Source organism: Hydractinia symbiolongicarpus, chromosome 9 (assembly GCF_029227915.1).
Source record: "Hydractinia symbiolongicarpus strain clone_291-10 chromosome 9, HSymV2.1, whole genome shotgun sequence".
Lineage (NCBI taxonomy): Eukaryota > Metazoa > Cnidaria > Hydrozoa > Anthoathecata > Hydractiniidae > Hydractinia > Hydractinia symbiolongicarpus.
The window spans coordinates 12,412,298-12,435,792 of NC_079883.1; the positions used below are offsets into that span (position 1 = coordinate 12,412,298).

At 43.8% G+C, this 23,495-nt stretch overlaps 38 non-coding genes across 38 annotated transcripts; all 38 read left to right on the forward strand.

Annotated features, from left to right (window-relative positions):
- Positions 1-186: 186 nt before the first annotated feature.
- LOC130659091 (5S ribosomal RNA) lies at positions 187-305 on the forward strand. The gene has a single exon (XR_008986303.1). It is a non-coding gene; the product is annotated as a 5S ribosomal RNA (ribosomal RNA).
- A 507-nt stretch (positions 306-812) lies between these two features.
- LOC130658615 (5S ribosomal RNA) lies at positions 813-931 on the forward strand. The gene has a single exon (XR_008985829.1). It is a non-coding gene; the product is annotated as a 5S ribosomal RNA (ribosomal RNA).
- A 506-nt stretch (positions 932-1,437) lies between these two features.
- LOC130658616 (5S ribosomal RNA) lies at positions 1,438-1,556 on the forward strand. The gene has a single exon (XR_008985830.1). It is a non-coding gene; the product is annotated as a 5S ribosomal RNA (ribosomal RNA).
- Positions 1,557-2,036: 480 nt separating this feature from the next.
- LOC130658962 (5S ribosomal RNA) lies at positions 2,037-2,155 on the forward strand. Its single transcript, XR_008986174.1, has one exon. It is a non-coding gene; the product is annotated as a 5S ribosomal RNA (ribosomal RNA).
- Positions 2,156-2,661: 506 nt separating this feature from the next.
- Positions 2,662-2,779, forward strand: LOC130659269 (5S ribosomal RNA). The gene has a single exon (XR_008986481.1). It is a non-coding gene; the product is annotated as a 5S ribosomal RNA (ribosomal RNA).
- Positions 2,780-3,285: 506 nt separating this feature from the next.
- On the forward strand, positions 3,286-3,404 carry LOC130658926 (5S ribosomal RNA). Its single transcript, XR_008986139.1, has one exon. It is a non-coding gene; the product is annotated as a 5S ribosomal RNA (ribosomal RNA).
- A 506-nt stretch (positions 3,405-3,910) lies between these two features.
- On the forward strand, positions 3,911-4,029 carry LOC130659323 (5S ribosomal RNA). Its single transcript, XR_008986535.1, has one exon. It is a non-coding gene; the product is annotated as a 5S ribosomal RNA (ribosomal RNA).
- Positions 4,030-4,535: 506 nt separating this feature from the next.
- Positions 4,536-4,654, forward strand: LOC130659265 (5S ribosomal RNA). The gene has a single exon (XR_008986477.1). It is a non-coding gene; the product is annotated as a 5S ribosomal RNA (ribosomal RNA).
- A 506-nt stretch (positions 4,655-5,160) lies between these two features.
- On the forward strand, positions 5,161-5,279 carry LOC130658617 (5S ribosomal RNA). Its single transcript, XR_008985831.1, has one exon. It is a non-coding gene; the product is annotated as a 5S ribosomal RNA (ribosomal RNA).
- A 506-nt stretch (positions 5,280-5,785) lies between these two features.
- LOC130658910 (5S ribosomal RNA) lies at positions 5,786-5,904 on the forward strand. Its single transcript, XR_008986122.1, has one exon. It is a non-coding gene; the product is annotated as a 5S ribosomal RNA (ribosomal RNA).
- Positions 5,905-6,410: 506 nt separating this feature from the next.
- On the forward strand, positions 6,411-6,529 carry LOC130659285 (5S ribosomal RNA). The gene has a single exon (XR_008986496.1). It is a non-coding gene; the product is annotated as a 5S ribosomal RNA (ribosomal RNA).
- Positions 6,530-7,035: 506 nt separating this feature from the next.
- LOC130659235 (5S ribosomal RNA) lies at positions 7,036-7,154 on the forward strand. Its single transcript, XR_008986447.1, has one exon. It is a non-coding gene; the product is annotated as a 5S ribosomal RNA (ribosomal RNA).
- A 506-nt stretch (positions 7,155-7,660) lies between these two features.
- Positions 7,661-7,779, forward strand: LOC130659221 (5S ribosomal RNA). The gene has a single exon (XR_008986433.1). It is a non-coding gene; the product is annotated as a 5S ribosomal RNA (ribosomal RNA).
- A 506-nt stretch (positions 7,780-8,285) lies between these two features.
- Positions 8,286-8,404, forward strand: LOC130659364 (5S ribosomal RNA). Its single transcript, XR_008986576.1, has one exon. It is a non-coding gene; the product is annotated as a 5S ribosomal RNA (ribosomal RNA).
- A 505-nt stretch (positions 8,405-8,909) lies between these two features.
- On the forward strand, positions 8,910-9,027 carry LOC130659203 (5S ribosomal RNA). Its single transcript, XR_008986415.1, has one exon. It is a non-coding gene; the product is annotated as a 5S ribosomal RNA (ribosomal RNA).
- A 505-nt stretch (positions 9,028-9,532) lies between these two features.
- LOC130659205 (5S ribosomal RNA) lies at positions 9,533-9,650 on the forward strand. The gene has a single exon (XR_008986416.1). It is a non-coding gene; the product is annotated as a 5S ribosomal RNA (ribosomal RNA).
- A 506-nt stretch (positions 9,651-10,156) lies between these two features.
- Positions 10,157-10,275, forward strand: LOC130658618 (5S ribosomal RNA). The gene has a single exon (XR_008985832.1). It is a non-coding gene; the product is annotated as a 5S ribosomal RNA (ribosomal RNA).
- A 508-nt stretch (positions 10,276-10,783) lies between these two features.
- Positions 10,784-10,902, forward strand: LOC130659219 (5S ribosomal RNA). The gene has a single exon (XR_008986430.1). It is a non-coding gene; the product is annotated as a 5S ribosomal RNA (ribosomal RNA).
- Positions 10,903-11,408: 506 nt separating this feature from the next.
- LOC130658620 (5S ribosomal RNA) lies at positions 11,409-11,527 on the forward strand. Its single transcript, XR_008985833.1, has one exon. It is a non-coding gene; the product is annotated as a 5S ribosomal RNA (ribosomal RNA).
- A 506-nt stretch (positions 11,528-12,033) lies between these two features.
- Positions 12,034-12,152, forward strand: LOC130658621 (5S ribosomal RNA). The gene has a single exon (XR_008985834.1). It is a non-coding gene; the product is annotated as a 5S ribosomal RNA (ribosomal RNA).
- A 506-nt stretch (positions 12,153-12,658) lies between these two features.
- LOC130659456 (5S ribosomal RNA) lies at positions 12,659-12,777 on the forward strand. Its single transcript, XR_008986662.1, has one exon. It is a non-coding gene; the product is annotated as a 5S ribosomal RNA (ribosomal RNA).
- A 506-nt stretch (positions 12,778-13,283) lies between these two features.
- Positions 13,284-13,402, forward strand: LOC130659211 (5S ribosomal RNA). Its single transcript, XR_008986423.1, has one exon. It is a non-coding gene; the product is annotated as a 5S ribosomal RNA (ribosomal RNA).
- A 506-nt stretch (positions 13,403-13,908) lies between these two features.
- On the forward strand, positions 13,909-14,027 carry LOC130658870 (5S ribosomal RNA). The gene has a single exon (XR_008986083.1). It is a non-coding gene; the product is annotated as a 5S ribosomal RNA (ribosomal RNA).
- Positions 14,028-14,533: 506 nt separating this feature from the next.
- On the forward strand, positions 14,534-14,652 carry LOC130659340 (5S ribosomal RNA). The gene has a single exon (XR_008986551.1). It is a non-coding gene; the product is annotated as a 5S ribosomal RNA (ribosomal RNA).
- Positions 14,653-15,158: 506 nt separating this feature from the next.
- Positions 15,159-15,277, forward strand: LOC130659343 (5S ribosomal RNA). Its single transcript, XR_008986555.1, has one exon. It is a non-coding gene; the product is annotated as a 5S ribosomal RNA (ribosomal RNA).
- Positions 15,278-15,783: 506 nt separating this feature from the next.
- LOC130659344 (5S ribosomal RNA) lies at positions 15,784-15,902 on the forward strand. The gene has a single exon (XR_008986556.1). It is a non-coding gene; the product is annotated as a 5S ribosomal RNA (ribosomal RNA).
- A 506-nt stretch (positions 15,903-16,408) lies between these two features.
- Positions 16,409-16,527, forward strand: LOC130658623 (5S ribosomal RNA). Its single transcript, XR_008985836.1, has one exon. It is a non-coding gene; the product is annotated as a 5S ribosomal RNA (ribosomal RNA).
- A 508-nt stretch (positions 16,528-17,035) lies between these two features.
- Positions 17,036-17,154, forward strand: LOC130659212 (5S ribosomal RNA). Its single transcript, XR_008986424.1, has one exon. It is a non-coding gene; the product is annotated as a 5S ribosomal RNA (ribosomal RNA).
- A 506-nt stretch (positions 17,155-17,660) lies between these two features.
- LOC130659388 (5S ribosomal RNA) lies at positions 17,661-17,779 on the forward strand. Its single transcript, XR_008986600.1, has one exon. It is a non-coding gene; the product is annotated as a 5S ribosomal RNA (ribosomal RNA).
- Positions 17,780-18,285: 506 nt separating this feature from the next.
- On the forward strand, positions 18,286-18,404 carry LOC130659043 (5S ribosomal RNA). Its single transcript, XR_008986254.1, has one exon. It is a non-coding gene; the product is annotated as a 5S ribosomal RNA (ribosomal RNA).
- A 506-nt stretch (positions 18,405-18,910) lies between these two features.
- Positions 18,911-19,029, forward strand: LOC130658624 (5S ribosomal RNA). The gene has a single exon (XR_008985838.1). It is a non-coding gene; the product is annotated as a 5S ribosomal RNA (ribosomal RNA).
- A 506-nt stretch (positions 19,030-19,535) lies between these two features.
- On the forward strand, positions 19,536-19,653 carry LOC130659095 (5S ribosomal RNA). Its single transcript, XR_008986306.1, has one exon. It is a non-coding gene; the product is annotated as a 5S ribosomal RNA (ribosomal RNA).
- A 506-nt stretch (positions 19,654-20,159) lies between these two features.
- Positions 20,160-20,278, forward strand: LOC130659580 (5S ribosomal RNA). Its single transcript, XR_008986784.1, has one exon. It is a non-coding gene; the product is annotated as a 5S ribosomal RNA (ribosomal RNA).
- A 506-nt stretch (positions 20,279-20,784) lies between these two features.
- Positions 20,785-20,903, forward strand: LOC130658871 (5S ribosomal RNA). The gene has a single exon (XR_008986084.1). It is a non-coding gene; the product is annotated as a 5S ribosomal RNA (ribosomal RNA).
- A 506-nt stretch (positions 20,904-21,409) lies between these two features.
- On the forward strand, positions 21,410-21,528 carry LOC130659702 (5S ribosomal RNA). The gene has a single exon (XR_008986906.1). It is a non-coding gene; the product is annotated as a 5S ribosomal RNA (ribosomal RNA).
- Positions 21,529-22,034: 506 nt separating this feature from the next.
- Positions 22,035-22,153, forward strand: LOC130659293 (5S ribosomal RNA). Its single transcript, XR_008986504.1, has one exon. It is a non-coding gene; the product is annotated as a 5S ribosomal RNA (ribosomal RNA).
- A 506-nt stretch (positions 22,154-22,659) lies between these two features.
- Positions 22,660-22,778, forward strand: LOC130659404 (5S ribosomal RNA). Its single transcript, XR_008986615.1, has one exon. It is a non-coding gene; the product is annotated as a 5S ribosomal RNA (ribosomal RNA).
- Positions 22,779-23,284: 506 nt separating this feature from the next.
- Positions 23,285-23,403, forward strand: LOC130658625 (5S ribosomal RNA). Its single transcript, XR_008985839.1, has one exon. It is a non-coding gene; the product is annotated as a 5S ribosomal RNA (ribosomal RNA).
- Positions 23,404-23,495: the final 92 nt, after the last annotated feature.

A 23,495-nucleotide genomic window follows, 5' to 3' on the forward strand; every position in this document is an offset into this window, starting at 1 on the left:
TATTCTAAGCTCGTTCATTTTGACTTAAGGAGGGGGCGAGCGTGGACGCAGGCCCCCACTACCAGAAATTGTACGGTCGAGTTACTGACGTTTGCAGTAATCGCAGAGGTCAGTAACACAAAGAAATTAAATAAAAAAATTTGATCACAACGTCAAAATAAATTGCACGTATTTGCCCCTACTAATGTCTACGGCCATACCACGATGAACACACCCGTTCTCGTCTGATCACGGAAGTTAAGCATCGTCGGGCCGGGATAGTACTTGGATTGGTGACCGCCTGGGAACTCCCGGTGTCGTAGGCTTTTCATTTTCATTTGTTGCCTTTTCATTTCAATGGCGCTGTGATATATTTCTTGTTATAACAATTAAGGAACGTGGCGGTTGTTGAAAGTGTTTCCTATGACATTTTCCTACGACATTTTTCGGTGATAGTACGAGAAAAAAGAGCTTTTAAATGCATACAAACTCGATCTATTGCCGATCATCCAATAACCCTGACGGAATGGCAAATAAAATAAAATTCCGCCGCCTTCCGAGGACTTATATCGCAATCACGTTTCGTAACAGCCAAGCGAGGTTTTACCTTAGCGTTTAAGTCAACACCGACATTTGGCCGCGCAGCTATTCTAAGCTCATTCATTTTGACTTAAGGAGGGGGCGAGCGCGGACGCAGGCCCCCCACTACCAGAAACTGTACGGTCGAGTTACTGACGTTTGCAGTAATCGCAGAGGTCAGTAACTCAAAGAAATTAAATAAAAAAATTTGATCACAACGTCAAAATAAATTGCACGTATTTTCCCCTACTAATGTCTACGGCCATACCACGATGAACACACCCGTTCTCGTCTGATCACGGAAGTTAAGCATCGTCGGGCCGGGATAGTACTTGGATGGGGGACCGCCTGGGAACTCCCGGTGTCGTAGGCTTTTCATTTTCATTTGTTGCCTTTTCATTTCAATGGCGCTGTGATATATTTCTTGTTATAACAATTAAGGAACGTGGCGGTTGTTGAAAGTGTTTCCTATGACATTTTCCTACGACATTTTCAGGTGATAGTACGAGAAAAAAGAGCTTTCAAATGCATACAAACTCGATCTATTGCCGATCATCCAATAACCCTGACGGAATGGCAAATAAAATAAAATTCCGCCGCCTTCCGAGGACTTATATCGCAATCACGTTTCGTAACAGCCAAGCGAGGTTTTACCTTAGCGTTTAAGTCACCACCGACATTTGGCCGCGCAACTATTCTAAGCTCATTCATTTTGACTTAAGGAGGGGGCGAGCGCGGACGCAGGCCCCCACTACCAGAAATTGTACGGTCGAGTTACTGACGTTTGCAGTAATCGCAGAGGTCAGTAACTCAAAGAAATTAAATAAAAAAATTTGATCACAACGTCAAAATAAATTGCACGTATTTGCCCCTACTAATGTCTACGGCCATACCACGATGAACACACCCGTTCTCGTCTGATCACGGAAGTTAAGCATCGTCGGGCCGGGATAGTACTTGGATGGGGGACCGCCTGGGAACTCCCGGTGTCGTAGGCTTTTCATTTTCATTTGTTGCCTTTTCATTTCAATGGCGCTGTGATATATTTCTTGTTATAACAATTAAGGAACGTGGCGGTTGTTGAAAGTGTTTCCTATGACATTTTCCTACGACATTTTCAGGTGATAGTACGAGAAAAAAGAGCTTTCAAATGCATACAAACTCGATCTATTGCCGATCATCCAATAACCCTGACGGAATGGCAAATAAAATAAAATTCCGCCGCTTTCCGAGGACTTATATCGCAATCACGTTTCGTAACAGCCAAGCGAGGTTTTACCTTAGCGTTTAAGTCACCACCGACACTTGGCCGCGCAACTATTCTAAGCTCATTCATTTTGACTTAAGGAGGGGGCAAGCGCGGACGCAGGCCCCCACTACCAGAAATTGTACGGTCGAGTTACTGACGTTTGAAGAAATTAAATAAAAAAATTTGATCACAACGTCAAAATAAATTGCACGTATTTGCCCCTACAAATGTCTACGGCCATACCACGATGAACACACCCGTTCTCGTCTGATCACGGAAGTTAAGCATCGTCGGGCCGGGATAGTACTTGGATGGGGGACCGCCTGGGAACTGCCGGTGTCGTAGGCTTTTCATTTTCATTTGTTGCCTTTTCATTTCAATGGCACTGTGATATATTTCTTGTTATAACAATTAAGGAACGTGGCGGTTGTTGAAAGTGTTTCCTATGACATTTTCCTACGACATTTTCAGGTGATAGTACGAGAAAAAAGAGCTTTCAAATGCATACAAACTCGATCTATTGCCGATCATCCAATAACCCTGACGGAATGGCAAATAAAATAAAATTCCGCCGCCTTCCGAGGACTTATATCGCAATCACGTTTCGTAACAGCCAAGCGAAGTTTTACCTTAGCGTTTAAGTCACCACCGACATTTGGCCGCGCAACTATTCTAAGCTCATTCATTTTGACTTAAGGAGGGGGAGAGCGCGGACGCAGGCCCCCACTACCAGAAATTGTACGGTCGAGTTACTGACGTTTGCAGTAATCGCAGAGGTCAGTAACTCAAAGAAATTAAATAAAAAAATTTGATCACAACGTCAAAATAAATTGCACGTATTTGCCCCTGCTAATGTCTACGGCCATACCACGATGAACACACCCGTTCTCGTCTGATCACGGAAGTTAAGCATCGTCGGGCTGGGATAGTACTTGGATGGGGACCGCCTGGGAACTCCTGGTGTCGTAGGCTTTTCATTTTCATTTGTTGCCTTTTCATTTCAATGGCGCTGTGATATATTTCTTGTTATAACAATTAAGGAACGTGGCGGTTGTTGAAAGTGTTTCCTATGACATTTTCCTACGACATTTTCAGGTGATAGTACGAGAAAAAAGAGCTTTCAAATGCATACAAACTCGATCTATTGCCGATCATCCAATAACCCTGACGGAATGGCAAATAAAATAAAATTCCGCCGCCTTCCGAGGACTTATATCGCAATCACGTTTCGTAACAGCCAAGCGAGGTTTTACCTTAGCGTTTAAGTCACCACCGACATTTGGCCGCGCAACTATTCTAAGCTCATTCATTTTGACTTAAGGAGGGGGCGAGCGCGGACGCAGGCCCCCACTACCAGAAATTGTACGGTCGAGTTACTGACGTTTGCAGTAATCGCAGAGGTCAGTAACTCAAAGAAATTAAATAAAAAAATTTGATCACAACGTCAAAATAAATTGCACGTATTTGCCCCTACTAATGTCTACGGCCATACCACGATGAACACACCCGTTCTCGTCTGATCACGGAAGTTAAGCATCGTCGGGCCGGGATAGTACTTGGATGGTGGACCGCCTGGGAACTCCCGGTGTCGTAGGCTTTTCATTTTCATTTGTTGCCTTTTCATTTCAATGGCGTTGTGATATATTTCTTGTCATAACAATTAAGGAACGTGGCGGTTGTTGAAAGTGTTTCCTATGACATTTTCCTACGACATTTTCAGGTGATAGTACGAGAAAAAAGAGCTTTCAAATGCATACAAACTCGATCTATTGCCGATCATCCAATAACCCTGACGGAATGGCAAATAAAATAAAATTCCGCCGCCTTCCGAGGACTTATATCGCAATCACGTTTCGTATCAGCCAAGCGAGGTTTTACCTTAGCGTTTAAGTCACCACCGACATTTGGCCGCGCAACTATTCTAAGGTCATTCATTTTGACTTAAGGAGGGGGCGAGCGCGGACGCAGGCCCCCACTACCAGAAATTGTACGGTCGAGTTACTGACGTTTGCAATAATCGCAGAGGTCAGTAACTCAAAGAAATTAAATAAAAAAATTTGATCACAACGTCAAAATAAATTGCACGTATTTGCCCCTACTAATGTCTACGGCCATACCACGATGAACACACCCGTTCTCGTCTGATCACGGAAGTTAAGCATCGTCGGGCGGGGATAGTACTTGGATGGGGGACCGCCTGGGAACTCCCGGTGTCGTAGGATTTTCATTTTCATTTGTTGCCTTTTTATTTCAATGGCGCTGTGATATATTTCTTGTTATAACAATTAAGGAACGTGGCGGTTGTTGAAAGTGTTTCCTATGACATTTTCCTACGACATTTTCAGGTGATAGTACGAGAAAAAAGAGCTTTCAAATGCATACAAACTCGATCTATTGCCGATCATCCAATAACCCTGACGGAATGGCAAATGAAATAAAATTCCGCCGCATTCCGAGGACTTATATCGCAATCACGTTTCGTAACAGCCAAGCAAATTTTTACCTTAGCGTTTAAGTCACCACCGACATTTGGCCGCGCAACTATTCTAAGCTCATTCATTTTGACTTAAGGAGGGGGCGAGCGCGGACGCAGGCCCCCACTACCAGAAATTGTACGGTCGAGTTACTGACGTTTGCAGTAATCGCAGAGGTCAGTAACTCAAATAAATTAAATAAAAAAATTTGATCACAACGTCAAAATAAATTGCACGTATTTGCCCCTATTAATTTCTACGGCCATACCACGATGAACACACCCGTTCTGGTCTGATCACGGAAGTTAAGCATCGTCGGGCCGGGATAGTACTTGGATGGGGGACCGCCTGGGAACTCCCGGTGTCGTAGGCTTTTCATTTTCATTTGTTGCCTTTTCATTTCAATGGCGCTGTGATATATTTCTTGTTATAACAATTAAGGAACGTGGCGGTTGTTGAAAGTGTTTCCCATGACATTTTCCTACGACATTTTCAGGTGATAGTACGAGAAAAAAGAGCTTTCAAATGCATACAAATTCGATCTATTGCCGATCATCCAAAAACCCTGACGGAATGGCAAATAAAATAAAATTCCGCCGCCTTCCGAGGACTTATATCGCAATCACGTTTCGTAACAGCCAAGCGAGGTTTTACCTTAGCGTTTAAGTCACCACCGACATTTGGCCGCGCAACTATTCTAAGCTCATTCATTTTGACTTAAGGAGGGGGCGAGCGCGGACGCAGGCCCCCACTACCAGAAATTGTACGGTCGAGTTACTGACGTTTGCAGTAATCGCAGAGGTCAGTAACTCAAAGAAATTAAATAAAAAAATTTGATCACAACGTCAAAATAAATTGCACGTATTTGCCCCTACTAATGTCTACGGCCATACCACGATGAACACACCCGTTCTCGTCTGATCACGGAAGTTAAGCATCGTCGGGCCGGGATAGTACTTGGATGGGGGACCGCCTGGGAACTCCCGGTGTCGTAGGCTTTTCATTTTCATTTGTTGCCTTTTCATTTCAATGGCGCTGTGATATATTTCTTGTTTTAACAATTAAGGAACGTGGCGGTTGTTGAAAGTGTTTCCTATGACATTTTCCTACGACATTTTCAGGTGATAGTACGAGAAAAAAGAGCTTTCAAATGCATACAAACTCGATCTATTGCCGATCATCCAATAACCCTGACGGAATGGCAAATGAAATAAAATTCCGCCGCATTCCGAGGACTTATATCGCAATCACGTTTCGTAACAGCCAAGAAAAGTTTTACCTTAGCGTTTAAGTCACCACCGACATTTTGCCGCGCAACTATTCTAAGCTCATTCATTTTGACTTAAGGAGGGGGCGAGCGCGGACGCAGGCCCCCACTACCAGAAATTGTACGGTCGAGTTACTGACGTTTGCAGTAATCGCAGAGGTCAGTAACTCAAAGAAATTAAATAAAAAAATTTGATCACAACGTCAAAATAAATTGCACGTATTTGCCCCTATTAATTTCTACGGCCATACCACGATGAACACACCCGTTCTCGTCTGATCACGGAAGTTAAGCATCGTCGGGCCGGGATAGTACTTGGATGGGGGACCGCCTGGGAACTCCCGGTGTCGTAGGCTTTTCATTTTCATTTGTTGCCTTTTCATTTCAATGGCGCTGTGATATATTTCTTGTTATAACAATTAAGGAACGTGGCGGTTGTTGAAAGTGTTTCCTATGACATTTTCCTACGACATTTTCAGGTGATAATACGAGAAAAAAGAGCTTTCAAATGCATACAAATTCGATATATTGCCGATCATCCAATAACCCTGACGGAATGGCAAATAAAATAAAATTCCGCCGCCTTCCGAGGAGTTATATCGCAATCACGTTTCGTAACAGCCAAGCGAGGTTTTACCTTAGCGTTTAAGTCACCACCGACATTTGGCCGCGCAACTATTCTAAGCTCATTCATTTTGACTTAGGGAGGGGGCGAGCGCGGACGCAGGCCCCCACTACCAGAAATTGTACGGTCGAGTTACTGACGTTTGCAGTAATCGCAGAGGTCAGTAACTCAAAGAAATTAAATAAAAAAATTTGATCACAACGTCAAAATAAATTGCACGTATTTGCCCCTACTAATGTCTACGGCCATACCACGATGAACACACCCGTTCTCGTCTGATCACGGAAGTTAACCATCGTTGGGCCGAGATAGTACTTGGTTGGGGGACCGCCTGGGAACTCCCGGTGTCGTAGGCTTTTCATTTTCATTTGTTGCCTTTTCATTTCAATGGCGCTGTGATATATTTCTTGTTATAACAATTAAGGAACTTGGCGGTTGTTGAAAGTGTTTCCTATGACATTTTCCTACGACATTTTCAGGTGATAGTACGAGAAAAAAGAGCTTTCAAATGCATACAAACTCGATCTATTGCCGATCATCCAATAACACTGACGAAATGGCAAATAAAATAAAATTCCGCCGCCTTCCGAGGACTTATATCGCAATCACGTTTCGTAACAGCCAAGCGAGGTTTTACCTTAGCGTTTAAGTCACCACCGACATTTGGCCGCGCAACTATTCTAAGCTCATTCATTTTGACTTAAGGAGGGGGCGAGCGCGGACGCAGGCCCCCACTACCAGAAATTGTACGGTCGAGTTACTGACGTTTGCAGTAATCGCAGAGGTCAGTAACTCAAAGAAATTAAATAAAAAAATTTGATCACAACGTCAAAATAAATTGCACGTATTTGCCCCTACTAATGTCTACGGCCATACCACGATAAACACACCCGTTCTCGTCTGATCACGGAAGTTAAGCATCGTCGGGCCGGGATAGTACTTGGATGGGGGACCGCCTGGGAACTCCCGGTGTCGTATGCTTCTCATTTTCATTTGTTGCCTTTTCATTTCAATGGCGTTGTGATATATTTCTTGTCATAACAATTAAGGAACGTGGCGGTTGTTGAAAGTGTTTCCTATGACATTTTCCTACGACATTTTTAGGTGATAGTACGAGAAAAAAGAGCTTTCAAATGCATACAAACTCGATCTATTGCCGATCATCCAATAACCCTGACGGAATGGCAAATAAAATAAAATTCCGCCGCCTTCCGAGGACTTATATCGCAATCACGTTTCGTAACAGCCAAGCGAGGTTTTACCTTAGCGTTAAAGTCACCACCGACATTTGGCCGCGCAACTATTCTAAGCTCATTCATTTTGACTTAAGGAGGGGGCGAGCGCGGACGCAGGCTCCCACTACCAGAAATTGTACGGTCGAGTTACTGACGTTTGCAGTAATCGCAGAGGTCAGTAACTCAAAGAAATTAAATAAAAAAATTTGATCACAACGTCAAAATAAATTGCATGTATTTGCCCCTACTAATGTCTACGGCCATACCACGATGAACACACCCGCTCTCGTCTGATCACGGAAGTTAAGCATCGTCGGGCCGGGATAGTACTTGGATGGGGGACCGCCTGGGAACTCCCGGTGTCGTAGGTTTTTCATTTTCATTTGTTGCCTTTTCATTGCAATGGCGCTGTGATATATTTCTTGTTATAACAATTAAGGAACGTGGCGGTTGTTGAAAGTGTTTCCTATGACATTTTCCTACGACATTTTCAGGAGATGGTACGAGAAAAAAGAGCTTTCAAATGCATACAAACTCGATCTATTGCCGATCAACCAATAGCCCTGACGGAATGGCAAATAAAATAAAATTCCGCCGCCTTCCGAGGACTTATATCGCAATCACGTTTCGTAACAGCCAAGCGAGGTTTTACCTTAGCGTTTAAGTCACCACCGACATTTGGCCGCGCAACTATTCTAAGCTCATTCATTTTGACTTAAGGAGGGGGCGAGCGCGGACGCAGGCCCCCACTACCAGAAATTGTACGGTCGAGTTACTGACGTTTGCAGTAATCGCAGAGGTCAGTAACTCAAAGAAATTAAATAAAAAAATTTGATCACAACGTCAAAATAAATTGCACGTATTTGCCCCTACTAATGTCTACGGCTATACCACGATGAACACACCAGTTCTCGTCTGATCACGGAAGTTAAGCATCGTCGGGCCGGGATAGTACTTGGATGGGGGACCGCCTGGAAACTCCCGGTGTCGTAGGCTTTTCATTTTCATTTGTTGCCTTTTCATTTCAATGGCGCTGTGATATATTTCTTGTTATAACAATTAAGGAACGTGGCGGTTGTTGAAAGTGTTTCCTATGACATTTTCCTACGACATTTTCAGGTGATAGTACGAGAAAAAAGAGCTTTCAAATGCATACAAACTCGATCTATTGCCGATCATCCAATAACCCTGACGGAATGGCAAATAAAATAAAATTCCGCCGCCTTCCGAGGACTTATATCGCAATCACGTTTCGTAACAGCCAAGCGAGGTTTTACCTTAGCGTTTAAGTCACCACCGACAATTGGCCGCGCAACTATTCTAAGCTCATCATTTTGACTTAAGGAGGGGGCAAGCGCGGACGCAGGCCCCCACTACCAGAAATTGTACGGTCGAGTTACTGACGTTTGCAGTAATTGCAGAGGTCAGTAACTCAAAGAAATTAAATAAAAAAATTTGATCACAACGTCAAAATAAATTGCACGTATTTGCCCCTACTAATGTCTACGGCCATACCACGATGAACACACCCGTTCTCGTCTGATCACGGAAGTTAAGCATCGTCGGGCCGGGATAGTACTTGGATGGGGACCGCCTGGGAACTCCCGGTGTCGTAGGCTTTTCATTTTCATTTGTTGCCTTTTCATTTCATTGGCGCTGTGATATATTTCTTGTTATAACAATTAAGGAACGTGGCGGTTGTTGAAAGTGTTTCCTATGACATTTTCCTACGACATTTTCAGGTGATAGTACGAGAAAAAAGAGCTTTCAAATGCATACAAACTCGATCTATTGCCGATCATCCAATAACCCTGACGGAATGGCAAATAAAATAAAATTCCGCCGCCTTCCGAGGACTTATATCGCAATCACGTTTCGTAACAGCCAAGCGAGGTTTTACCTTAGCGTTTAAGTCACCACCGACAATTGGCCGCGCAACTATTCTAAGCTCATCATTTTGACTTAAGGAGGGGGCAAGCGCGGACGCAGGCCCCCACTACCAGAAATTGTACGGTCGAGTTACTGACGTTTGCAGTAATTGCAGAGGTCAGTAACTCAAAGAAATTAAATAAAAAAATTTGATCACAACGTCAAAATAAATTGCACGTATTTGCCCCTACTAATGTCTACGGCCATACCACGATGAACACACCCGTTCTCGTCTGATCACGGAAGTTAAGCATCGTCGGGCCGGGATAGTACTTGGATGGGGACCGCCTGGGAACTCCCGGTGTCGTAGGCTTTTCATTTTCATTTGTTGCCTTTTCATTTCATTGGCGCTGTGATATATTTCTTGTTATAACAATTAAGGAACGTGGCGGTTGTTGAAAGTGTTTCCTATGACATTTTCCTACGACATTTTCAGGTGATAGTACGAGAAAAAAGAGCTTTCAAATGCATACAAACTCGATCTATTGCCGATCATCCAATAACCCTGACGGAATGGCAAATAAAATAAAATTCCGCCGCCTTCCGAGGACTTATATCGCAATCACGTTTCGTAACAGCCAAGCGAAGTTTTACCTTAGCGTTTAAGTCACCACCGACATTTGGCCGCGCAAATTATTTAAGCTCATTCATTTTGACTTATGGAGGGGGCGAGCGCGGACGCAGGCCCCCACTACCAGAAATTGTAAGGTCGAGTTAATGACGTTTGCAGTAATCGCAGAGGTCAGTAACTCAAAGAAATTAAATAAAAAAATTTGATCACAACGTCAAAATAAATTGCACGTATTTGCCCCTACTAATGTCTACGGCCATACCACGATGAACACACCCGTTCTCGTCTGATCACGGAAGTTAAGCATCGTCGGGCCGGGATAGTACTTGGATGGGGGACCGCCTGGGAACTCCCGGTGTCGTAGGCTTTTCATTTTCATTTGTTGCCTTTTCATTTCAATGGCGCTGTAATATATATTTCTTGTTATAACAATTAAGGAACGTGGCGGTTGTTGAAAGTGTTTCCTATGACATTTTCCTACGACATTTTCAGGTGATAGTACGAGAAAAAAGAGCTTTCAAATGCATACAAACTCGATCTATTGCCGATCATCCAATAACCCTGACGGAATGGCAAATAAAATAAAATTCCGCCGCCTTCCGAGGACTTATATCGCAATCACGTTTCGTAACAGCCAAGCGAAGTTTTACCTTAGCGTTTAAGTCACCACCGACATTTGGCCGCGCAACTATTCTAAGCTCATTCATTTTGACTTAAGGAGGGGGCGAGCGCGGACGCAGGCCCCCACTACCAGAAATTGTAAGGTCGAGTTACTGACGTTTGCAGTAATCGAAGAGGTCAGTAACTCAAAGAAATTAAATAAAAAAATTTGATCACAACGTCAAAATAAATTGCACGTATTTGCCCCTACTAATGTCTACGGCCATACCACGATGAACACACCCGTTCTCGTCTGATAACGGAAGTTAAGCATCGTCGGACCGGGATAGTACTTGGATGGGGGACCGCCTGGGAACTCCCGGTGTCGTAGGCTTTTCATTTTCATTTGTTGCCTTTTCATTTCAATGGCGCTGTGATATATTTCTTGTTATAACAATTAAGGAACTTGGCGGTTGTTGAAAGTGTTTCCTATGACATTTTCCTACGACATTTTCAGGTGATAGTACGAGAAAAAAGAGCTTTCAAATGCATACAAACTCGATCTATTGCCGATCATCCAATAACCCTGACGGAATGGCAAATAAAATAAAATTCCGCCGCCTTCCGAGGACTTATATCGCAATCACGTTTCGTAACAGCCAAGCGAGGTTTTACCTTAGCGTTTAAGTCACCACCGACATTTGGCCGCGCAACTATTCTAAGCTCATTCATTTTGACTTAAGGAGGGGGCGAGCGCGGACGCAGGCCCCCACTACCAGAAATTGTACGGTCGAGTTACTGACGTTTGCAGTAATCGCAGAGGTCAGTAACTCAAAGAAATTAAATAAAAAAATTTGATCACAACGTCAAAATAAATTGCACGTATTTACCCCTACTAATGTCTACGGCCATACCACGATGAACACACCCGTTCTCGTCTGATCACGGAAGTTAAGCATCGTCGGGCCGGGATAGTACTTGGATGGGGGACCGCCTGGGAACTCCCGGTGTCGTAGGCTTTTCATTTTCATTTGTTGCCTTTTCATTTCAATGGCGCTGTGATATATTTCTTGTTATAACAATTAAGGAACGTGGCGGTTGTTGAAAGTGTTTCCTATGACATTTTCCTACGACATTTTCAGGTGATAGTACGAGAAAAAAGAGCTTTCAAATGCATACAAACTCGATCTATTGCCGATCATCCAATAACCCTGACGGAATGGCAAATAAAATAAAATTCCGCCGCCTTCCGAGGACTTATATCGCAATCACGTTTCGTAACAGCCAAGCGAGGTTTTACCTTAGCGTTTAAGTCACCACCGACATTTGGCCGCGCAACTATTCTAAGCTCATTCATTTTGACTTAAGGAGGGGGCGAGCGCGGACGCAGGCCCCCACTACCAGAAATTGTACGGTCGAGTTACTGACGTTTGCAGTAATCGCAGAGGTCAGTAACTCAAAGAAATTAAATAAAAAAATTTAATCACAACGTCAAAATAAATTGCACGTATTTGCCCCTACTAATGTCTACGGCCATACCACGATGAACACACCCGTTCTCGTCTGATCACGGAAGTTAAGCATCGTCGGGCCGGGATAGTACTTGGATGGGGGACCGCCTGGGAACTCCCGGTGTCGTAGGCTTTTCATTTTCATTTGTTGCCTTTTCATTTCAATGGCGCTGTGATATATTTCTTGTCATAACAATTAAGGAACGTGGCGGTTGTTGAAAGTGTTTCCTATGACATTTTCCTACGACATTTTCAGGTGATAGTACGAGAAAAAAGAGCTTTCAAATGCATACAAACTCGATCTATTGCCGATCATCCAATAACCCTGACGGAATGGCAAATAAAATAAAATTCCGCCGCCTTCCGAGGACTTATATCGCAATCACGTTTCGTAACAGCCAAGCGAGGTTTTACCTTCGCGTTTAAGTCACCACCGACATTTGGCCGCGCAACTATTCTAAGCTCATTCATTTTGACTTAAGGAGGGGGCGAGCGCGGACGCAGGCCCACACTACCAGAAATTGTACGGTCGAGTTACTGACGTTTGCAGTAATCGCAGAGGTCAGTAACTCAAAGAAATTAAATAAAAAAATTTGATCACAACGTCAAAATAAATTGCACGTATTTGCCCCTACTAATGTCTACGGCCATACCACGATGAACACACCCGTTCTCGTCTGATCACGGAAGTTAAGCATCGTCGGGCCGGGTTAGTACTTGGATGGGGGACCGCCTGGGAACTCCCGGTGTCGTAGGCTTTTCATTTTCATTTGTTGCCTTTTCATTTCAATAGCGCTGTGATATATTTCTTGTTATAACAATTAAGGAACGTGGCGGTTGTTGAAAGTGTTTCCTATGACATTTTCCTACGACATTTTTAGGTGATAGTATGAGAAAAAAGAGCTTTCAAATGCATACAAACTCGATCTATTGCCGATCATCCATTAACCCTGACGGAATGGCAAATAAAATAAAATTCCGCCGCCTTCCGAGGTCTTATATCGCAATCACGTTTCGTAACAGTTAAGCGAGGTTTTACCTTAGCGTTTAAGTCACCACCGACATTTGGCCGCGCAACTATTCTAAGCTCATTCATTTTGACTTAAGGAGGGGGCGAGCGCGGACGCAGGCCCACACTACCAGAAATTGTACGGTCGAGTTACTGACGTTTGCAGTAATCGCAGAGGTCAGTAACTCAAAGAAATTAAATAAAAAAATTTGATCACAACGTCAAAATAAATTGCACGTATTTGCCCCTACTAATGTCTACGGCCATACCACGATGAACACACCCGTTCTCGTCTGATCACGGAAGTTAAGCATCGTCGGGCCGGGTTAGGACTTGGATGGGGGACCGCCTGGGAACTCCCGGTGTCGTAGGCTTTTCATTTTCATTTGTTGCCTTTTCATTTCAATAGCGCTGTGATATATTTCTTGTTATAACAATTAAGGAACGTGGCGGTTGTTGAAAGTGTTTCCTATGACATTTTCCTACGACATTTTTAGGTGATAGTACGAGAAAAAAGAGCTTTCAAATGCATACAAACTCGATCTATTGCCGATCATCCAATAACCCTGACGGAATGGCAAATAAAATAAAATTCCGCCGCCTTCCGAGGTCTTATATCGCAATCACGTTTCGTAACAGTTAAGCGAGGTTTTACCTTAGCGTTTAAGTCACCACCGACATTTGGCCGCGCAACTATTCTAAGCTCATTCATTTTGACTTAAGGAGGGGGCGAGCGCGGACGCAGGACCCCACTACCAGAAACTGTACGGTCGAGTTACTGACGTTTGCAGTAATCGCAGTGGCCAGTAACTCAAAGAAATTAAATAAAAAAATTTGATCACAACGTCAAAATAAATTGCACGTATTTGCCCCTACTAATGTCTACGGCCATACCACGATGAACTCACCCGTTCTCGTCTGATCACGGAAGTTAAGCATCGTCGGGCCGGGATAGTACTTGGATGGGGGACCGCCTGGGAACTCCCGGTGTCGTAGGCTTTTCATTTTCATTTGTTGCCTTTTCATTTCAATGGCGCTGTGATATATTTCTTGTCATAACAATTAAGGAACGTGGCGGTTGTTGAAAGTGTTTCCTATGGCATTTCCCTACGACATTTTCAGGTGATAGTACGAGAAAAAAGAGCTTTCAAATGCATACAAACTCGATCTATTGCCGATCATCCAATAACCCTGACGGAATGGCAAATAAAATAAAATTCCGCCGCCTTCCGAGGACTTATATCGCAATCACGTTTCGTAACAGCCAAGCGAGGTTTTACCTTAGCGTTTAAGTCACCACCGACATTTGGCCGCGCAACTATTCTAAGCTCATTCATTTTGACTTAAGGAGGGGGCGAGCGCGGACGCAGGCCCCCACTACCAGAAATTGTACGGTCGAGTTACTGACGTTTGCAGTAATCGCAGAGGTCAGTAACTCAAAGAAATTAAATAAAAAAATTTGATCACAACGTCAAAATAAATTGCACGTATTTGCCCCTACTAATGTCTACGGCCATACCACGATGAACACACCCGTTCTCGTCTGATCACGGAAGTTAAGGATCGTCGGGCCGGGTTAGTACTTGGATGGGGGACCGCCTGGGAACTCCCGGTGTCGAAGGCTTTTCATTTTCATTTGTTGCCTTTTCATTTCAATAGTGCTGTGATATATTTCTTGTTATAACAATTAAGGAACTTGGCGGTTGTTGAAAGTGTTTCCTATGACATTTTCCTACGACATTTTCAAGTGATAGTACGAGAAAAAAGAGCTTTCAAATGCATACAAACTCGATCTATTGCCGATCATCCAATAACCCTGACGGAATGGCAAATAAAATAAAATTCCGCCGCCTTCCGAGGACTTATATCGCAATCACGTTTCGTAACAGCCAAGCGAGGTTTTACCTTAGCGTTTAAGTCACCACCGACATTTGGCCGCGCAACTATTCTAAGCTCATTCATTTTGACTTAAGGAGGGGGCGAGCGCGGACGCAGGCCCCCACTACCAGAAATTGTACGGTCGAGTCACTGACGTTTGCAGTAATCGCAGAGGTCAGTAACTCAAAGAAATTAAATAAAAAAATTTGATCACAACGTCAAAATAAATTGCACGTATTTGCCCCTACTAATGTCTACGGCCATACCACGATGAACACACCCGTTCTCGTCTGATCACGCAAGTTAAGCATCATCGGGCCGGGATAGTACTTGGATGGGGGACCGCCTGGGAACTCCCGGTGTCGTAGGCTTTTCATTTTCATTTGTTGCCTTTTCATTTTAATGGCGCTGTGATATATTTCTTGTTATAACAATTAAGGAACGTGGCGGTTGTTGAAAGTGTTTCCTATGACATTTTCCTACGACATTTTCAGGTGATAGTATGAGAAAAAAGAGCTTTCAAATGCATACAAACTCGATCTATTGCCGATCATCCAATAACCCTGACGGAATGGCAAATAAAATAAAATTCCGCCGCCTTCCGAGGACTTATATCGCAATCACGTTTCGTAACAGCCAAGCGAGGTTTTACCTTAGCGTTTAAGTCACCACCGACATTTGGCCGCGCAACTATTCTAAGCTCATTCATTTTGACTTAAGGAGGGGGCGAGCGCGGACGCAGGCCCCCACTACCAGAAATTGTACGGTCGAGTCACTGACGTTTGCAGTAATCGCAGAGGTCAGTAACTCAAAGAAATTAAATAAAAAAATTTGATCACAACGTCAAAATAAATTGCACGTATTTGCCCCTACTAATGTCTACGGCCATACCACGATGAACACACCCGTTCTCGTCTGATCACGCAAGTTAAGCATCATCGGGCCGGGATAGTACTTGGATGGGGGACCGCCTGGGAACTCCCGGTGTCGTAGGCTTTTCATTTTCATTTGTTGCCTTTTCATTTTAATGGCGCTGTGATATATTTCTTGTTATAACAATTAAGGAACGTGGCGGTTGTTGAAAGTGTTTCCTATGACATTTTCCTACGACATTTTCAGGTGATAGTATGAGAAAAAAGAGCTTTCAAATGCATACAAACTCGATCTATTGCCGATCATCCAATAACCCTGACGGAATGGCAAATAAAATAAAATTCCGCCGCCTTCCGAGGACTTATATCGCAATCACGTTTCGTAAAAGCCAAGCGAGGTTTTACCTTAGCGTTTAAGTCACCACCGACATTTGGCCGCGCAACTATTCTAAGCTCATTCATTTTGACTTAAGGAGGGGGCGAGCGCGGACGCAGGCCCCCACTACCAGAAATTGTACGGTCGAGTTACTGACGTTTGCAGTAATTGCAGAGGTCAGTAACTCAAAGAAATTAAATAAAAAAATTTGATCACAACGTCAAAATAAATTGCACGTATTTGCCCCTACTAATGTCTACGGCCATACCACGATGAACACACCCGTTCTCGTCTGATCACGGAAGTTAAGCATCGTCGGGCCGGGATAGTACTTGGATGGGGGACCGCCTGGGAACTCCCGGTGTCGTAGGCTTTTCATTTTCATTTGTTGCCTTTTCATTTCAATGGCGCTGTAATATATATTTCTTGTTATAACAATTAAGGAACGTGGCGGTTGTAGAAAGTGTTTCCTATGACATTTTCCTACGACATTTTCAGGTGATAGTACGAGAAAAAAGAGCTTTCAAATGCATACAAACTCGATCTATTGCCGATCATCCAATAACCCTGACGGAATGGCAAATAATATAAAATTCCGCTGCCTTCCGAGGACTTATATAGCAATCACGTTTCGTAACAGCCAAGCGAGGTTTTACCTTAGCGTTTAAGTCACCACCGACATTTGGCCGCGCAACTTATCTAAGCTCATTCATTTTGACTTAAGGAGGGGGCGAGCGCGGACGCAGGCCCCCACTACCAGAAATTGTACGGTCGAGTTACTGACGTTTGCAGTAATTGCAGAGGTCAGTAACTCAAAGAAATTAAATAAAAAAATTTGATCACAACGTCAAAATAAATTGCACGTATTTGCCCCTACTAATGTCTACGGCCATACCACGATAAACACACCCGTTCTCGTCTGATCACGGAAGTTAAGCATCGTCGGGCCGGGATAGTACTTAGATGGGGGACCGCCTGGGAACTTCCGGTGTCGTAGGCTTTTCATTTTCATTTGTTGCCTTTTCATTTCATTGGCGCTGTGATATATTTCTTGTTATAACAATTAAGGAACGTGGCGGTTGTTAAAAGTGTTTCCTATGACATTTTTCTACGACATTTTCAGGTGATAGTACGAGAAAAAAGAGCTTTCAAATGCATACAAACTCGATCTATTGCCGATCATCCAATAACCCTGACGGAATGGCAAATAAAATGAAATTCCGCCGCCTTCCGAGGACTTATATCGCAATCACGTTTCGTAACAGCCAAGCGACGTTTTACCTTAGCGTTTAAGTCACCACCGACATTTGGCCGCGCAACTATTCTAAGCTCATTCATTTTGACTTAAGGAGGGGGCCAGCGCGGACGCAGGCCCCCACTACCAGAAATTGTACGGTCGAGTTACTGACGTTTGCAGTAATCGCAGAGGTCAGTAACTCAAAGAAATTAAATAAAAAAATTTGATCACAACGTCAAAATAAATTGCACGTATTTGCCCCTACTAATGTCTACGGCCATGCCACGATCAACACACCCGTTCTCGTCTGATCACGTAAGTTAAGCATCGTCGGGCCGGGATAGTACTTGGATGGGGGACCGCCTGGGAACTCCCGGTGTCGTAGGCTTTTCATTTTCATTTGTTGCCTTTTCATTTCAATGGCGCTGTGATATATTTCTTGTTATAACAATTAAGGAACGTGGCGGTTGTTGAAAGTGTTTCCTATGACATTTTCCTACGACATTTTCAGGTGATAGTACGAGAAAAAAGAGCTTTCAAATGCATACAAACTCGATCTATTGCCGATCATTCAATAACCCTGACGGAATGGCAAATAAAATAAAATTCCGCCGCCTTCCGAGGACTTATATCGCAATCACGTTTCGTAACAGCCAAGCGAAGTTTTACCTTAGCGTTTAAGTCACCACCGACATTTGGCCGCGCAACTATTCTAAGCTCATTCATTTTGACTTAAGGAGGGGGCGAGCGCGGACGCAGGCCCCCACTACCAGAAATTGTAAGGTCGAGTTACTGACGTTTGCAGTAATCGCAGAGGTCAGTAACTCAAAGAAATTAAATAAAAAAATTTGATCACAACGTCAAAATAAATTGCACGTATTTGCCCCTACTAATGTCTACGGCCATACCACGATGAACACACCCGTTCTCGTCTGATAACGGAAGTTAAGCATCGTCGGGCCGGGATAGTACTTGGATGGGGGACCGCCTGGGAACTCCCGGTGTCGTAGGCTTTTCATTTTCATTTGTTGCCTTTTCATTTCAATGGCGCTGTGATATATTTCTTGTTATAACAATTAAGGAACTTGGCGGTTGTTGAAAGTGTTTCCTATGACATTTTCCTACGACATTTTCAGGTGATAGTACGAGAAAAAAGAGCTTTCAAATGCATACAAACTCGATCTATTGCCGATCATCCAATAACCCTGACGGAATGGCAAATAAAATAAAATTCCGCCGCCTTCCGAGGACTTATATCGCAATCACGTTTCGTAACAGCCAAGCGAGGTTTTACCTTAGCGTTTAAGTCACCACCGACATTTGGCCGCGCAACTATTCTAAGCTCATTCATTTTGACTTAAGGAGGGGGCGAGCGCGGACGCAGGCCCCCACTACCAGAAATTGTACGGTCGAGTTACTGACGTTTGCAGTAATCGCAGAGGTCAGTAACTCAAAGAAATTAAATAAAAAAATTTGATCACAACGTCAAAATAAATTGCACGTATTTGCCCCTACTAATGTCTACGGCCATACCACGATGAACACACCCGTTCTCGTCTGATCACGGAAGTTAAGCATCGTCGGGCCGGGATAGTACTTGGATGGGGGACCGCCTGGGAACTCCCGGTGTCGTAGGCTTTTCATTTTCATTTGTTGCCTTTTCATTTCAATGGCGCTGTGATATATTTCTTGTTATAACAATTAAGGAACGTGGCGGTTGTTGAAAGTGTTTCCTATGACATTTTCCTACGACATTTTCAGGTGATAGTACGAGAAAAAAGAGCTTTCAAATGCATACAAACTCGATCTATTGCCGATCATCCAATAACCCTGACGGAATGGCAAATAAAATAAAATTCCGCCGCCTTCCGAGGACTTATATCGCAATCACGTTTCGTAACAGCCAAGCGAGGTTTTACCTTAGCGTTTAAGTCACCACCGACATTTGGCCGCGCAACTATTCTAAGCTCATTCATTTTGACTTAAGGAGGGGGCGAGCGCGGACGCAGGCCCCCACTACCAGAAATTGTACGGTCGAGTTACTGACGTTTGCAGTAATCGCAGAGGTCAGTAACTCAAAGAAATTAAATAAAAAAATTTAATCACAACGTCAAAATAAATTGCACGTATTTGCCCCTACTAATGTCTACGGCCATACCACGATGAACACACCCGTTCTCGTCTGATCACGGAAGTTAAGCATCGTCGGGCCGGATAGTACTTGGATGGGGGACCGCCTGGGAACTCCCGGTGTCGTAGGCTTTTCATTTTCATTTGTTGCCTTTTCATTTCAATGGCGCTGTGATATATTTCTTGTCATAACAATTAAGGAACGTGGCGGTTGTTGAAAGTGTTTCCTATGACATTTTCCTACGACATTTTCAGGTGATAGTACGAGAAAAAAGAGCTTTCAAATGCATACAAACTCGATCTATTGCCGATCATCCAATAACCCTGACGGAATGGCAAATAAAATAAAATTCCGCCGCCTTCCGAGGACTTATATCGCAATCACGTTTCGTAACAGCCAAGCGAGGTTTTACCTTCGCGTTTAAGTCACCACCAATATTTGGCCGCGCAACTATTCTAAGCTCATTCATTTTGACTTAAGGAGGGGGCGAGCGCGGACGCAGGCCCCCACTACCAGAAATTGTACGGTCGAGTTACTGACGTTTGCAGTAATCGCAGAGGTCAGTAACTCAAAGAAATTAAATAAAAAAATTTGATCACAACGTCAAAATAAATTGCACGTATTTGCCCCTACTAATGTCTACGGCCATACCACGATGAACACACCCGTTCTCGTCTGATCACGGAAGTTAAGCATCGTCGGGCCGGGTTAGTACTTGGATGGGGGACCGCCTGGGAACTCCCGGTGTCGTAGGCTTTTCATTTTCATTTGTTGCCTTTTCATTTCAATAGCGCTGTGATATATTTCTTGTTATAACAATTAAGGAACGTGGCGGTTGTTGAAAGTGTTTCCTATGACATTTTCCTACGACATTTTTAGGTGATAGTACGAGAAAAAAGAGCTTTCAAATGCATACAAACTCGATCTATTGCCGATCATCCAATAACCCTGACGGAATGGCAAATAAAATAAAATTCCGCCGCCTTCCGAGGTCTTATATCGCAATCACGTTTCGTAACAGTTAAGCGAGGTTTTACCTTAGCGTTTAAGTCACCACCGACATTTGGCCGCGCAACTATTCTAAGCTCATTCATTTTGACTTAAGGAGGGGGCGAGCGCGGACGCAGGACCCCACTACCAGAAACTGTACGGTCGAGTTACTGACGTTTGCAGTAATCGCAGTGGCCAGTAACTCAAAGAAATTAAATAAAAAAATTTGATCACAACGTCAAAATAAATTGCACGTATTTGCCCCTACTAATGTCTACGGCCATACCACGATGAACTCACCCGTTCTCGTCTGATCACGGAAGTTAAGCATCGTCGGGCCGGGATAGTACTTGGATGGGGGACCGCCTGGGAACTCCCGGTGTCGTAGGCTTTTCATTTTCATTTGTTGCCTTTTCATTTCAATGGCGCTGTGATATATTTCTTGTCATAACAATTAAGGAACGTGGCGGTTGTTGAAAGTGTTTCCTATGGCATTTCCCTACGACATTTTCAGGTGATAGTACGAGAAAAAAGAGCTTTCAAATGCATACAAACTCGATCTATTGCCGATCATCCAATAACCCTGACGGAATGGCAAATAAAATAAAATTCCGCCGCCTTCCGAGGACTTATATCGCAATCACGTTTCGTAACAGCCAAGCGAGGTTTTACCTTAGCGTTTAAGTCACCACCGACATTTGGCCGCGCAACTATTCTAAGCTCATTCATTTTGACTTAAGGAGGGGGCGAGCGCGGACGCAGGCCCCCACTACCAGAAATTGTACGGTCGAGTTACTGACGTTTGCAGTAATTGCAGAGGTCAGTAACTCAAAGAAATTAAATAAAAAAATTTGATCACAGCGTCAAAATAAATTGCACGTATTTGCCCCTACTAATGTCTACGGCCATACCACGATGAACACACCCGTTCTCGTCTGATCACGGAAGTTAAGCATCGTCGGGCCGGGTTAGTACTTGGATGGGGGACCGCCTGGGAACTCCCGGTGTCGTAGGCTTTTCATTTTCATTTGTTGCCTTTTCATTTCAATAGCGCTGTGATATATTTCTTGTTATAACAATTAAGGAACGTGGCGGTTGTTGAAAGTGTTTCCTATGACATTTTCCTACGACATTTTTAGGTGATAGTACGAGAAAAAAGAGCTTTCAAATGCATACAAACTCGATCTATTGCCGATCATCCAATAACCCTGACGGAATGGCAAATAAAATAAAATTCCGCCGCCTTCCGAGGTCTTATATTGCAATCACGTTTCGTAACAGCTAAGCGAGGTTTTACCTTAGCGTTTAAGTCACCACCGACATTTGGCCGCGCAACTATTCTAAGCTCATTCATTTTGACTTAAGGAGGGGGCGAGCGCGGACGCAGGACCCCACTACCAGAAACTGTACGGTCGAGTTACTGACGTTTGCAGTAATCGCAGTGGCCAGTAACTCAAAGAAATTAAATAAAAAAATTTGATCACAACGTCAAAATAAATTGCACGTATTTGCCCCTACTAATGTCTACGGCCATACCACGATGAACTCACCCGTTCTCGTCTGATCACGGAAGTTAAGCATCGTCGGGCCGGGATAGTACTTGGATGGGGGAACGCCTGGGAACTCCCGGTGTCGTAGGCTTTTCATTTTCATTTGTTGCCTTTTCATTTCAATGGCGCTGTGATATATTTCTTGTCATAACAATTAAGGAACGTGGCGGTTGTTGAAAGTGTTTCCTATGGCATTTTCCTACGACATTTTCAGGTGATAGTACGAGAAAAAAGAGCTTTCAAATGCATACAAACTCGATCTATTGCCGATCATCCAATAACCCTGACGGAATGGCAAATAAAATAAAATTCCGCCGCCTTCCGAGGACTTATATCGCAATCACGTTTCGTAACAGCCAAGCGAGGTTTTACCTTAGCGTTTAAGTAACCACCGACATTTGGCCGCGCAACTATTCTAAGCTCATTCATTTTGACTTAAGGAGGGGGCGAGCGCGGACGCAGACCCCCACTACCAGAAATTGTACGGTCGAGTTACTGACGTTTGCAGTAATCGCAGAGGTCAGTAAATCAAAGAAATTAAATAAAAAAATTTGATCACAACGTCAAAATAAATTGCACGTATTTGCCCCTACTAATGTCTACGGCCATACCACGATGAACTCACCCGTTCTTGTCTGATCACGGAAGTTAAGCATCGTCGGGCCGGGATAGTACTTGGATGGGGGAACGCCTGGGAACTCCCGGTGTCGTAGGCTTTTCATTTTCATTTGTTGCCTTTTCATTTCAATGGCGCTGTGATATATTTCTTGTTATAACAATTAAGGAACGTGGCGGTTGTTGAAAGTGTTTCCTATGACATTTTCCTACGACATTTTCAGGTGATAGTAGGAGAAAAAAGAGCTTTCAAATGCATACAAACTCGATCTATTGCCGATCATTCAATAACCCTGACGGAATGGCAAATAAAATAAAATTCCGCCGCTTTCCGAGGACTTATATCGCAATCACGTTTCGTAACAGCCAAGCGAAGTTTTACCTTAGCGTTTAAGTCACCACCGACATTTGGCCGCGCAACTATTTTAAGCTCATTCATTTTGACTTAAGGAGGGGGCGAGCGCGGACGCAGGCCCCCACTACCAGAAATTGTAAGGTCGAGTTACTGACGTTTGCAGTAATCGCAGAGGTCAGTAACTCAAAGAAATTAAATAAAAAAATTTGATCACAACGTCAAAATAAATTGCACGTATTTGCCCCTACTAATGTCTACGGCCATACCACGATGAACACACCCGTTCTCGTCTGATCACGGAAGTTAAGCATCGTCGGGCCGGGATAGTACTTGGATGGGGGACCGCCTGGGAACTCCCGGTGTCGTAGGCTTTTCATTTTCATTTGTTGCCTTTTCATTTCAATGGCGCTGTGATATATTTCTTGTTATAACAATTAAGGAACTTGGCGGTTGTTGAAAGTGT